The following is a 5497-nucleotide window of genomic DNA, read 5'->3' on the forward strand; positions in this document are numbered from 1 at the left end:
ACTGACCATGGTATTACTGTGCTCAATTGGCCTGCCAACTCTCCTGACCTGAACCCCATAGAGAATCTGTGGGATATTGTGAAGAGAAAGTTGAGGGATGCAAGATCCAACACTCTGGATGAGCTTAAGGCTGCTATCGAAGCATCCTGGGCTCCATAACACCTCAGAAGTGCCACAGGCTGATTGCCTCCATGCCACGTGGCATTGAAGGCTGCAAAAGGATTCCTGACCAAGTATTGAGTGCATAACTGAACATAATTATTTGAAGGCTGACTTTTTTGGTATTAAAACACTTTTCTTTTATTGGTCGGATGAAATATGCTCATTTTTTGAGACGGGGATTTTGGGTTTTCATGAGCTGTACGCCAAAATCATCAGTATTAAAACAATAAAAGACCTGAAATATTTCAGTTGGTGTGTAATAATCTAAAATATATTACAGTTTAATTTTTATCATAACATTGTGGAAAATAATGAACTTTATCACAATATGCTAATTTTTTTAGAAGGACCTGTATTAGGCTGTATTATTCAGTATTAATCATTATTAATCTGTGTCATTATTAATCATTATTTATTTGTGTTTGTATATTTATATAAATATGTATTGACAAGGGCGTAGGAACGAGTCTGTCATTGGGGGGACGTATATCGGAAACCTGACTATCAGTAAAAGACTTGAGCAGAAATGTCAAACTATTGTGCCATCAACACGTCAGTAACGCGTTACTCTAATCTGACCCCTTGTTTCAGTAACAAGTAATTTAACACGTTACTATTTGCAGTCCAATAATCAGATTAAATATGCATCCACATACCATAATGACTGTCATTCCAGGATGAGCACTCACTTTATCATTTGCCTCACAACTAGCAAGCTACATACTCTGGTAACACAGACTACCAGATTCTGATATATCTTATTGGTCAAAAGACATTTGATTATTGGTCAAAATGCACTGATATAAATTGACTTGCAGTTGAACTGGTTCTACTTCTTTCTAAAACCAAAGTAAAAAACAAATCATAAAATAGGACTCAGCAGTTTTAAACTCAATATGTCAGTTTGACCAGTAAAGTGTTGTGTTCTGTATTTTCTGTGTATTTAATTTTGAGGTTTTCTGTGTTTAACCCTGTCCCTGTCCTGTCTTCCCTGTTGATTGCTTCCCAGGTGTGTCTCATTCCCTGATTACCCTCCCTGTGTATTTAAGTCCACCTGTTGTCCACCTGGGTCCTCGTCAAATGTCGTTTGTCGTACCAATCTGTCTAAGCTGTCTTGTATGTTGTCAGTTTAATAAGTAGTTTTGTAGTTTAGCTGTAGTCGTTGCGGAGAACTGTAAAGTCCTGTGCCAGCAATAGCTCTTATTTGTCAGTCTTTGTTTAGTTGCTGCCAGTGCTGAGTAATTTGTTTCCACTCTGCCGTGTTGTATGTTCCTGGACTGTTTGAGATGCTTTTGAGTATTAAAGACATCATCCTCACTACATCCTGGGTCCTGCCTGCATTCTCACTCACCTCCTTCACCACTTCATGACACAAAGATAAAATCTAAAAAACAAGTTTTGTTCTTCTTGAACAACACTCTACATCAGTGCAACAATTTGTACAAAATAAATAAAAATGATACTTTTCACTTCTAACATATCTTAGCTTGTCACTGATAACTCGGTCTCACTTTCCAGCACTGCATTCAGTAACTTACCAAAGAAGAGCCATGAAAAACACTGAGGCAAAAAACCTAAATGTTTTTTTCTCCTGTCATTTTCAGCCACAAACATTTCACTAAAATATCTACAGCTATGTGTTTCTGTCTCTGCCTTCCTCTGACTCTCTGCAGCCTGATGTTCCTGCATGGATTCATGGATTTACAACAGACACTACAGTTATGTTCAGTGTCAAAATGTGAACTAAAGATAAAAATAGTAAGTTTTTATCATACAGAATGAGAATTTAAACAACGTAACAAATTTCAGATGTTTAAGTTATACATCTCAACTATTTACCTATTTCCGATAGCAAAAATATTCACTCATTTATTTTTAAACCTCTCCTCAAGCGCTTTTCTTTTCATGTCTCCTAACCCTTATAGAGTGGAAATAAAGAACAAAATATTGAGACGTTATTAATCAACCTGACATCAGTCTCCACCTGTTCTCCTTTGTGGTTCTATTATAATTAATATAATTTTTATATCTTCACACCCTGAAACTCCACCTGGTTCTCCTATGTCTTCCCTGACCTGCTGCTCTTATAATAAAAATAGTTTATTTAAAAATTAAAAACAGTTAATACTCAATAAACTAATTGAAGACCTCACCAGAGCTTCTTCACGGCGTGGCACCGTGGCAAAGTTACAGGTGATGTAGTTGCCATACGTTTGGCTCTGAATTCCACATATTTGAGCCAAGCTGCACGAAACTCACTGGGATCGATCCTTGTCCATCCATCAACAGAAATGCACAACAATCGTTTTTGGGCGTGGCCTAATTTCTCTACAGCGCTCTAGAATATTTTAAATGATCAGCCCCAAACTATGCTTTAACCTAGAATTATGAAACTTGGTACACATGTGTGTCTTGTCAATACCTACAAAAAGGTCTCTTGGAGCCATGGTCCAAACCCAACAGGAAGTGGGCCAATTTGGATCAAAGCTGCAATGTCATTTTGTAGACGCATCTGGTCAAACTCGTCCTACAGCTTTTGAGATAAAAACTTCAGAATCACTCAGCACACTCTTGAGCCATTGAAGGTCAAAAGTTATCAAAAGATTTGTCGTACATCAAAGCATGTGGGCGTGGCTAAGTGTCAAACTTTGACTATTCGCCATGAAACATCAAGGTGCAATAACTTCCACATAAAAGGTCACAGCTGCATCAGACATCTGTTTTTTCTGCTGGATATCTTACTTTTACTCTTTGATTCATATGGGTTTAAACTTGTGTCAAGTGACATAAATGACATGATGATGAAGTCTGTCAATGCTGGCTGCTGGCTAAACCTTGTGGGTGTGGCCGAATGATGAATTTTAATCCTTCGCCGTACCATATGATTGTCGCTAAATCACACATGCATTTTCCGATTTGCACCAAATGTGTTATGAATGAATCTCTGAAGAGTCCAATAGCATTACATTGTAGTTTGATTCCACTGCACACTCTAGGATAATACATTAATATATCTCCTCACTGGTGCATGAAAAATCTGCACCAGATTTTTCATGCGTCCTCAGGGAGCGCCGGCGAACGCATCTGTGCATATCGCCTGGCTGGCGGACTGGTGCGTGAACTGCGCGAGAGCGTCTGCGGTGGCTGGCGGGCTGTACCACGCCACTTGCGGCTTTAATTAGGCTCGTTTCTTGAAGGTACCTAATAAATCCTCTGAATAACAAAATTACTTAATAAGCAACAACATTAATTTGGGCTTATTGTCATTAAGCTCAAATTAATAACATTAATAATACTTAACATTAGAATATTCTAATGTAATATTCTTAGTTTTTTAATTGTAAGCAGAAAATCATCAGAATTAACAGAATGTATAAATCTATGTTTTACTGAACTACTGAAATAAAGTAACTCTTCTTTATAGAATAAGGCTTTGTATTATAGGAAAAAATAAATGCATGGCATCTCTGGGAAGCAGCACAGAATAGATTATTTTTCTAAAAGCAGCCGATATTGATTATAAAAGCACATCATTATGATATGGCCAGCTCTTCTCTGCACTGATTCAAACGACAACTTTGTTGTGTCAAGGCGGAAGTATATAACAAGACAATCTTATTTCATCAAGCAATGTGGTTGCGTCTCTGTTTACTGTACAACCTGCGCGTGCTGTAGAGAGAGTGAACAACACCGAACATAATACCAGCAGACTGGATGAAAGCGTGTCTGCTGGTATTAGTAGAGCTGGAAACTGAAAGTTGACTAAGCATACGTCTACATATATCGATCAAATTTAAGAAAACAGAATTATAAAACAAATACCTGGATGATATTGTTACTCTGTGAAAAGACAGACTAAATGACCACTTCACCGCATTTGTCCGATCACATCCCAAATATCGGAAAGTTAACATCCATCCCAAAGCCTGAGGTTTCTGTTTCAGATTCTTCTTCTGGAGTGCAATGGCAGTTGACAAACAACGAAGGCGCATTGCTGCCATCGACTGGTAAGGAGTGTGAACTAAGATCTAAACATGTACTGTATATTGTCGTTATTAAGGCAGTTACTGACATATAACAACCTTGTAATAGCGTCATCATCGAAACTATGTCTTTGATTTAACTGTGTCTTTGATACATTAAATAACGTGTTCTATTGTTTCATCGTTTTAAAATGTACCTCTACTTGTATGATGTCCCATTACCGTATAGTAGCAAAACGTCCAGTGTTCCTAGTTTAAAATCTAGTGATCATCCTCCTAATTCTCTAGCCTATCTTTAAATCCTGTAAAACAAATTTTCTTTTAAGTCAAGTATATTTGTATATTTTCAGCAACAAGGTAGTTCAAAATGCTTTAGAAATAGACTGACTTTATTGTCATTCAACTGTACATTTATAATAATAATAATAATAATAATAATAATAATAATAATAATAATAATAATAAAATTAATAATAATAAGTATCTATAAATATGTAAAATAAAACTAATGGGGGTTTAGTAGTCTAATGGCATGAGGGATGAGCTGATGGGGAATCTGGTTGTTCTGCATTTGAAACTGCTGAACCTTTTTCCAGAGGGCAGCAGGGAAAATAAGCCATGCTGAGGATGGATGGAGTCTTGTAAATGAACAAACCCTGGACAGGCAGCGAGTGCGGGCGGTGTCAAAGATGGAACGAAGCTCAGTCCCAATGGATCTCTAAGCTGTCCTCACCATTTTCTCTAAACACCTTTGGAGGACCAAAACTGACATAATAAGAAATAAAAGAATAAATATACAAATAAAAGAATAAATATATAAATAAAGGAATAAATAAAAGCATATGTAACAGGTGGAACCACCAGGGGTCGCTGCCTCCACATCTCGAGCGCCCATAAAAGGGAAGCTGTCGGGACTGGTGGCAGATTGTCAATCTCCTCTGTGTTGGACCAGGTGTGTTGGCCCACGCCTTCCACTGTTTGTCATCAGGTTTGTGTGTGCTTTTTATTGTAAAGACAAAACTCTTTTAATTTGATTTATATCAACTCAGTGTTTGGTGTTCTTTATATAGGGCCACACTACATGTYGTAATTTGACAAGTGCTTTACCTGGGCGTGTGGTTGATCGACGCTGCAGGTAGGCTTTGTTTAATTTTTAATTGAATTGCATGGTTATATTTCAAAGATTTAATAGGCGTTTTGGTAATTTTTGTTTCTTTGTTTTTTGCAGTTGTTGCTGCACCCTGCTGTTCCTTTTGATTTCCTTTTTCCATAGTTTTTCATTTATTTTGTTTACTTATTGTTTTGCAAATATACATCCTCTTATTTTGTACTAATAAATATTGTCCTTTTTA

At 37.0% G+C, this 5497-nt stretch overlaps 1 protein-coding gene and 1 long non-coding RNA gene across 2 annotated transcripts in view; one reads left to right on the plus strand and one right to left on the minus strand.

The window, feature by feature from the left end:
* tmem68 (transmembrane protein 68) overlaps positions 1-4129 on the minus strand; it is a 54087-nt gene extending 49958 nt beyond the window's left edge. The window contains exon 1 of the mRNA XM_008433518.2: positions 3985-4129. The gene's annotated coding sequence lies outside the window, so the exon portion shown is untranslated. The remainder of the gene's footprint in view (positions 1-3984) is intronic.
* Positions 4130-4988: 859 nt separating this feature from the next.
* LOC103479209 (uncharacterized) lies at positions 4989-5497 on the plus strand. Its single transcript, XR_535916.2, has 2 exons — positions 4989-5280; positions 5374-5497. It is a non-coding gene; the product is annotated as an uncharacterized LOC103479209 (long non-coding RNA).

The sequence above is a fragment of the Poecilia reticulata genome, linkage group LG17 (assembly GCF_000633615.1).
Source record: "Poecilia reticulata strain Guanapo linkage group LG17, Guppy_female_1.0+MT, whole genome shotgun sequence".
Taxonomy (NCBI): domain Eukaryota; kingdom Metazoa; phylum Chordata; class Actinopteri; order Cyprinodontiformes; family Poeciliidae; genus Poecilia; species Poecilia reticulata.